We start from the raw sequence: 9,621 nt of genomic DNA on the forward strand, positions 1-9,621 counted from the left end.
ATTCAAAGCTCAACTTAAAAGCCCATTAATCACAACATTAATTGAGGATTTGCAAGAGGAAAAAATTGAAAGCTTTGCTGAAGGCAACCATTAATTAGTTAAATTTGGTTCTATTTTAAATTTGATTCTATTTTAAGTTTTGAATTTGAATTTCTTTTAGGTTTAGTATTTAAGGGAGAAGTCAGACACTTAGAAAGGGCTCCTCTGCTTCGTAGTTTTTACTTTTAATAATTAAGGATTTCTCTGAAGAACATGAGCAACTAATTCTCCTTGGTTAAGGTTAGGAGCTCTATTGATTCCATGGATTAATACAATGGCTTTTCTACCTTTAGTTTATGCATTAGTTTCTTCTTAAGAAAAGGTTTTTGTTCTTCATCTTAAAGGGTTTGAATGTGTTGGGAAATAATTCTTTTCTGACTTGAATTCTCTTAACCTCTTGGAAAAGTTGATTAATTGAATTAAGCTTGAAAACCAATTCTCACAACTCTTAAGTTTTGAAACTAGACTTGATAAGTGACATCGAATCAACTAGGGGAGATTCTTATGAATTGTATGGCTTTATAATTAGTGAATGTGTGTAACTGTTTTCTTAAATAATTGACTAAGGGATTAGCGATTAATTAGGTTAAAGAGAAATTGAATTATCAAGAGATTGGGTTTGATTACTAACGATTTGCCATAGAAGTATCTTTGCATGATTAAGGTGTAAAGTAAAAAGTATTAATACAGAAGTTTTAATATCTCTGAAACCTTAACTTTCTTAATCATATCATCCTTTCAATACTCATTATTTTTTTTTGTTTACATGATGTTTATGTTTTAAGTGTTCAAAATCCTAATTTGGTTGTCTAACTAGATTAATCAGTTGACTATTGTTTGCTTAATCCGTTAATCCTCATGGGATCGAGACTCACTCAACTGAGTTATTACTTGATACGATCCGGTTCACTAGACGGTGATTTGTGGTTTGAAAAATTTGCATCAGTGGGTTTTATGATAATCCTTTTGATTACTGGTGCACGAAATTATGATCTCAATGGCGCCAACAACTTGGTACGCACAATTGTAATCTCAACTCTTTTTCACAACTTCACATAACTAACCAGCAAGTGCACTGGGTCATCTAAGTAATAAACCTTACGTGAGTAAGGGTCGATCCCACGGAGATTGTCGGCTTGAAGCAAGCTATGGTTATCTTGTAAATCTCAGTCAGGCGGATTCAAATGGTTATGGAGTTTTGATAATTAAAAGATAAATAAACATAAAATAAAGATAGAGATACTTATGTAATTCATTGGTGGGAATTTCAGATAAGCGTATGGAGATGCGTTATTCCTTCTGAATCTCTGCTTTCCTACTGTCTTCATTCAATCATTCATACTCATTTCCATGGCAAGCTGTATGTAGGGGGATCACCGTTGTCAATGGCTACCGTCTATCCTCTCAGTGAAAATGGTCTTGCTACGGGTTACGTAAGGCTATTCATCTGTCGATTCTCACTTGTTCGGAATAAGATCCAATGATCCTTTTGCGTCTGTCACTATGCCCAACAGTCATGAGTTTGAAGCTCGTCACGGTCATACCATCCCAGATCCTACTCGAAATACCACAGACAAGGTTTAGACTTTTCGGATCTCAAGAATGCTGCCAATTTGTTCTAGCTTATACCACGAAGACTCTGATCTCAAGGAATTGAAGGCTCTATTGTCAGGAGAGACAATCAAACGCATGGACCAGGAATTCAAGAGATACACACTCTAGCTTTCGCAGGTAGAACGGAAGTGTTTGTCAGGCACGCGTTCATAAGTGAGAATGGTGATGAGTGTCACGGATCATCACATTCATCCGGTTGAAGTGCGAGTGAATATCTTAGAATAAGAATAAGCTCGAATTGAATAGAAAAACAATAGTACTTTGCATTAATACTCGAGGAACAGCAGAGCTCCACACCTTAATCTATGGTGTGTAGAAACCCCACCGTTGAAAATACATAAGTGATAATGGTGTTCATTGGCTTCGGCCCCAGAGGGGAAACCAGAATAACCAAGACCGATCCTCATATCAAAGATGATCCAAAAGATCAAAGATCATAATACAATAGTAAAAAGTTCTATTTATACTAAACTAGTTACTAGGGTTTACATAAATAAGTAAATGATGCAGAAATCCACTTCTGGGCCCACTTGGTGTGTACTTGAGCTGAGCATTGAAGCTTTCACGTGTAGAGGTCTTCCTTGGAGTTAAACTCCAGTTTGTAACTTGTTTCTGGCGTTTGACTCTAGCTTACAACTTGTTTCTGGCGTTTAACGCCAGAATAGGGCAGAAAGCTGGCGTTGAACACCAATTTGCATCATCTAAACTCGGGCAAAGTATGGACTATTATATATTGCTGAAAAGCCCTGGATGTCTACTTTTCAACGGAATTAAGACTGCGCCATGTGGACTCCTGTAGCTCCAAAAATTCGATTTCGAGTGTAGGGAGGTCAGAATCCAACAGCATCAGTAGTCCTTTATCAGCCTCTGAATCAGATTTTTGCTCACGTCCCTCAATTTCAGCCAGAAAATACCTGAAATCACAGAAAAATACACAAACTCATAGTAAAGTCCAGAAATGTGAATTTTTCTTAAAAACTAGTAAAAATATGCTAAAAAGTAGCTAGATCCTACTAAAAACTATATAAAAACAATGCCAAAAAGCGTATAAATTATCCGCTCATCAATTACATGCGACCTTCTCTTAACTCTGATGAATCTTGCATACTTAGGATTTGAGGATTTTCAAAAATTTAGATCTGAATTATGTTATGAGAATTCTCTTGTGATTGTATGACTTGAAGGTAATCACTTCACAACTTATTTGGGGAAAGATAATCGAGGCTTTTGACTCTAAGTGTTCTATCAAAAGGCAGCTCTTAATGGGCTTTCAATCGATAATTCCGTGCCACTTGGCCCAAGTTTCTGGGTGATAAAGCGTCCCTCGGATCTAATTACCCAAGACTCTCCTTAACACAATCACACCACAAACACATAACTAGGAAACTGTTGATCCAGACATCGATACTCAAATCCTCTTTGCACTCTAACTGCTTTGTCTCAAGGTGACTTTTAATATAGGCTTTCAATTGATAATCCTGAGCTAGTTGGTTTAATTTACTAAGTGTACATCATCCCTCAAATTTACTTGCCCAAGTCTCTCCTTGAAACACAAACATCACAGGCACATAATTGTGCTTTAGTCATTGGTGCTCAAAGCCTTATAACTTTAGAATTTTTCGATCTTTCCAGACTCTTCTTTCTTTTTTTTTCATTGATTCAAGAAATTAATCATTGAATTCTCATAATACTTCTTTAGAACTTTATTTTTGGAGATTCTCCTTCCGTTTTCACAATATTCAAATATCTTAGGTTCATTAAATATAACCACATATTTTTTAGAACCACCACTTTCATTTTGAACTCTTTTTTTCATTATTCAATTTTTTCATCAAGACATCCTTCATACAAACTAATTACTCGAGGAACAAGCATATTGGTTTAAGCACTTAAACAAAAAAAAGAAAAGAAACAAAATATACGATGCATGGAAGAAAAGAAAAAGAAGAACAAAAGAATGAAAAAACAAAAGGAAAAAAGAAAACAACTAACCACAAGAAAAAGAGAGTTCATCTTACCCAGATCACTTATTCATCATCACTACTTTTTTCATCCTCGGCCTCACCCCTTTTTATATGTATTCTTCCATAATCTAGAGGGTCATGGTGTCACCAACACCAAACTTAAAGACTTATAGCAAACATAGAGATTAACAGAGTTTTAGGCACAAATAGTTTAAGTTATACGAGGAAACATGGTTGCATGAAAAAGGAGGGGATAAGATGACTTTTAAGTAATGTGGTTAAACGAGGAGAATGCCTTGAAGGCTCTTGGCTTCAATTCAGGATGCTGGGCATCCTTAAATTTTTTTCTTCCTTGGAGCCCCCTTTTTAATTGGGCATCGAGCTCCCAAAATGGGCACTGGGCGCCGGCCCTTCTTGGCAATCTTTAACACTGGGTGTCCATCTTGAAGAAGAAGAAGAAGGAGAAGAAGAAGAACAAGAATAAGAGGAATGTAACTAAGAAAAGAAAAAGACAAGAGAAAAAACTAACCATGGTTAGGTTGCCTCCCAACAAGCGTCCTTTTAATGTCACTAGCTTGATGTTGAGTTTTCCAGGTTGGAGATTGGGATGCCTCACAACACCTTCTAGTGCCATCTTCTATTAAACAGTCATTTTCTAGCTCCTCTTCCGTTCAGAATCTATGTAATGTAGAGGGTCCCTCAGGGTTCCTTCATCCACAATTTCTTGAACCAGGGTGTCAATTAAGTCGATTCTCATACAACTCTTTGATTCACTAGGGTATTGCATGGCTTTGGAAACATTAAAAACCATTTATTCTTCATGCGCCCTTAGTGTTAGCTCTCCTTTTTGGACGTTGATGAGTGCCTGTCCAATAGCTAAAAACTATCTTTCTAGGATGATGGATGCATCTTCATCTTCCTCCATATCGAGGATTACAAAATTAGCGGGAAAGATAAACTTTCTAGCCTTGATTAATGTAATTTCTACTATCCCATATGGAAATTTCATTAATCGGTAGGCTAGTTGCAATGCAATTCTGGTTAGTTTCACCTCCTCAATGTGTAGCTTCTTTGTCATGGACAAAGACATCAGATTGATGCTAACTCCCAAGTCACAAAGAGTTTTTCCAAAGGTGACATCCCCAATAATGCAAGAAAATTGGAAAATAACGGGATCTTTCAACTTTTGTGGTAGTCTCCTTTGAATAATGGCGCTACACTCTTTGGTGAGAATTACCTTTTCATCTTTCTTGAAGGATTTTTTCTTAGACAACAACTCCTTCATAAATTTAGCATAGAGAAGCATTTGTTCGAGGGATTTCGTAAAAAGAATATTAATTTGTAACTTCTTAAACACATCCAAGAACTTAGAAAAGGTCTTCTCTTGATCTTGCTTCTGTAGCCTTTAAGAAAATGGAATTCTTGGTTCATGGGCTTTCACTTTTTTCTTCTTGAGTTCTATTGGTGCAGGAATTTCTTCTAGATTCTCCTCCATTTTCTCTTCAAATGGATCTTCGGTTATCTTCTCATTCTCCTTGGAAAGCTCTTTATTAATCACTTTTCCACTCCTTAGAAAAATGGTCTTTCATTCTTATCTAGGGTTTGGTATGGTGTCACTAGGGAAGGACTTAACATATTTTTTGCCAATTGCTTGGCAATTTTTCCTACTCACACCTCTAAGTTTCTGATGGAAGCTTTTTGACTTTTGAAATTTGCTCTTGTTTCTTGCATGAAGTCCTAAGTTTGTTGCATGAAGGCGGCATTAGTCTGAGAAAGATTTTCAACGGTGAGCTCAAGAGATGATGGTTCTTTATGGTTGGTTTGCTGTTAATATGGAACATTAAAGTTTCTTTGTCCATGGTTACCCAACCAAAATATGGATGGTTCCTCCAGCCTGAGTTATAAGTTTTTGAGAATAGATAATTTTCTGGCCTTGAAGAATGTCCCATAAAGCTCACTTGCTCAGTGGATGAATGGTTCTTCCATATATAATTCACACATTTCACTTGGATGTTTCCCTCCATACAAATCACATGAAACTTGAATTTCGATGGCTGCAACTTGATTATGTCCCGATTGTTTTGTGTGGGAGGATATTTTCTTGGACATAATTCTATTTTATGCCAAAATTACGTCCATGGTGTCTAGTATTATCACACATTTTTTAATGGCCCTTTCAGATGAATACATAAAATTTTTTGCTGCCACTGTCTCTATTAATTCCAATGCTTCACCGGCCATCTTTCTATGTAAAGAACCTCCTGTCGATAAGCCAATCATCATTCTTGAGGCTTGAGAAATGCCATCATAAAAAGTTTAGCTTTGAAGCCATTTTGAAAAGGCATGGTACGGACATCTTCTGAGCATCTCTTTGTACCTTTTCCAAACTTCATAGAGTGATTTGCCCCCCTTTTAGAAAAAGAAATTAATTTCATTCCTCAACTGGGCCAGCTTTTGGAGTTGTAAGTATTTAGTTAGAAATTTGCTAACTAGATCCTTCCACAAATTAATGCTACCTAAGAGTCGAGCTTGGAGCCATTGTGTGGCTCCGTCTCTTAGAGAAAAAGGAAATAGCCTTAGCAGGATGGCTTCGGTGCTAACTCCATTACTCTTTGCAATGTCAAAGAGCTGCAGAAAACTAGCTATGTGGATGTTTGGATCTTCTTGAAGGCTACCTCTGAATAGGTCCCATTGTACCAATTGGATTAGTGAATGCTTTAGTTCAAAATTATTTGCTTCAACCATAGGCTTTACTATGCTATCTCCACAGCTATCGGAGGAAGGAGTGTTGTAGTCACCAAGGGTCTTTCTAGCATTGTAATTAGCCGCCATTCTCTCTGGTCTTTTTACTTCTTCTATTTCTTTTCTGGCTCTTAATTTCTTTTTTAGTTGTGCAAGTGTTCTTTCGATTTCTAGGTCAAAGAGTGTCAAATCTTCTATTCCTTGCATACATAAACACAAAAAGATATCAAAAGTACCTTGCGGAATAACAAAAAAATAAAGAAGGGAGAGAAAAATTAAACAAAATAAAGAAACAAAACAAAAATAAAATAAAATAAAATAAAACAAGATCTAATTTAGTGATCAAACCGGACGTATGTTATCAATTTCAATTAATCCCCGACAACAACGCAAAAAACTTGATGAGTGAAAAATCAATGTGCTTGGATATTGGCAAGTGCACCAAATCGTTCAAGTAATACCTTAGTGAGTAGATATCATTCCCACGAGTATTAATGTATTAAGGCAAACAACCTCTAATTGAATCTCTAATTAGATCAATCAAACCTTGGCAGAAAAATTGTGGATCTTGAAGGAAAGAAAGAACATATAAAAAGAGGATTAGGAAAGGGCTTAGAAAACTAAGAAGTAATCAATGAACGAGAAATTTGAAAGCTACAAAGATGTTTGATTCTTAGGAAAAATATTGCTTGTGTTTTCTTACTTTAACTCGTACAAAAATCTTTTCACAGCAAATAATTTATAATCAAATTACAATCCTTGGTAATTTAATTTCTCTTAACCCAATTTCGCCAATTCCTTGGTCAACTAATCAAGAGAAGAGGTGAAGAATGGTTTCGATTTTAAGCCACACAATATTCAAAATCTATCCCTAGCTGAATTATATGCATATGTCACGTATTCAAAGACTAGTTCTAAATTATTGAAGATTATGAGATGAGTTTCAAGCTAATTTCAAAATTAATTTTCCCAAAGTAATAATAGAATCCAAGACAGAATTAGAATATTTTTCAATACTTCTAACCATTAATGATGAAGAATGAAACTTAACCTTGATAATATAGAAAAGCATGAATTAAAATAAACAAAATTCTCACATTATAAATGTATAAACCAAACAGAGCTCCTAACCTTCAACAATGGAGGTTTAATGACTCATGATAATGAAGAAAACTAAAGAGATAAAAGAGATGTACGTATGGTAATTCTAAATCTTCTGGATTGTCTATCCCTTGTGAACCTTGTTCACTTAATTATATCCTCAGTTCTATCTAAAATTCAAATTCAAAAACTAACTCTAATCTTATCTTTAGGAATGATAAGATAACTACCTACTTAAATTCAATTCAAATCTTAACAATAATTCAAATCTAATCTAGAATTAAATCCTAACAACCAATTATTTATCTTTCTAGAAGGAACTAATGCTAACTAATCTCTTGAATCTTGAATCTTCGGATGAGATTAAGGCTTACATATTGAAATTTGGCCTTGCCAAGTGTTGCATCCTGGGAGTTTGGAGCGCCGGGCGTGCTTCTTCAAGTTTGAGCGTTGGCCCATTTATGCAAGGAATGTGAGGCTTTGGTTCTAGAATTTGGCTGTTGGCCCAATTGAGCTTCTAGGGATAAGGGAGCACCAAGCGTTGGTTAGGGGCCCCCAGGCACAGATGAGGGGTCACCAGCATTGGTGGTTGGATGTTGGGCGCTCGTTGTTATGTTTTGGGCATCCAAGTTTAAGGTTTTGGGTCCTGGTTGGGCTTCCTTTGGACTGTATTTGTTTTTCTTGCTAAAAAAGCTTTAATTCCTTATTACTTTGAGATAAAAAAACTCTTGAAAATACAATAATACTAAAACAACTCCAAATACTTGATTAATTTTGAAATTCCAATGGAAAACATAAGAATTTTTATTAAAATATAAAAAAAGTAATAAAAAAGAAACCAAAAAAATATTAAAGTTGCCTAGGCATCAGTTCACTAGAAAAACTAGAATTAGCTTGTTTTTTTCTACCTTGTATAGCAAATAGAAGAGTCCTTCTTCACAGAATAGGAAAAGATAAAGGGTCTGATTGTCGGGTACCCCTATTTGGTTTAAAGAATCATAAGGTTTACATTCTCCAACGACAGAATAAGAAATAGTAGTTACTAATTCACAGATCCAATTAATCCATTTTGTCTCAAAGCCAATCTTCTCTAGCATAAACCATAGAAACTTCTACTCCACCCTGTCATAGGCTTTGCTCATATCTAGTTTTACTGCCATTTCATTTTGCATCCCCTGTCTTCTTAGATTTAAATAGTTCATGCATTCATGAGCAATCAATATATTATCAGAAATAAGTTTACCCTTTAAAAAGCACTTTAATTAGGGCTAGTTAGCTTATTTATATATTTTTAAAGTCTATGCACCAACACCTTTGAAATAATTTTATAAAAGTCTGTAGATAAGTTAATGGGTCTACCCTGAGTAATAGATGTAGCATGAACAAGTTTTAGAATAAGGCAAATGTGCGTATGATTCCAACCTTTTAGTATGCGACCTCCACTGGAAAAACTGTTAACTACTCGAAGGAATTTGGCTGTCATACCATCTATTTGTAGAACACTTTGAGGGTGTATGATGAATGTATCCCTTTTAACCTCTTCCATATAATTACTAGCCTTTGCAACCTTCGATTCATGAAAGTTGTAACCTTAGATTGAAAGTCATTGAGAAAAGGTGCAGGGTCTGCTTGAACATCTAATGAAAAGATGTCTCAATGGTACGCTTCTATTATAGTAGTTATAGCTAAATTTGTTGAAGTTATTTTCCCATTCCACCCATGTAGCTGCCAAACCTTGGGTTTATGGTTTTAGATTTATAATTTTTGTAAAACAAATTGGTTTTTTTATCCCCTTTCCACAACCACTTCATTCTGAAATTTTTATTCCGAAAATTTTCTTATTATAAGACTGTAATTTCCAACTGCCTTTCAAGCTCTTCAACTTGTTCACTGTCATTAGCCCCTGTATTTCTGAGTACTTCGAGCTTTCTTTCAATATCATCCATCTCGTTCTTCAAGTTTGCTCCACTCGTTCTGTAATAATGGACCAACTTTTGCCTGTAGATTTTGAGTTTTTGTGGAACTTGGAACATTGCAGACCCTTCAATTTGCTTTTCCCAATCCTTTTGAACCACTCTTTTATTTAACATCCTCCTTTCCACACCGTCTTTCTTGAAACTTAAAATTCCTTTTTAAGCATTCAACATTGGGGTTAGTTTCA

Source organism: Arachis hypogaea, chromosome 6, assembly GCF_003086295.3.
Source record: "Arachis hypogaea cultivar Tifrunner chromosome 6, arahy.Tifrunner.gnm2.J5K5, whole genome shotgun sequence".
NCBI classification, from domain to species: Eukaryota; Viridiplantae; Streptophyta; class Magnoliopsida; order Fabales; family Fabaceae; genus Arachis; species Arachis hypogaea.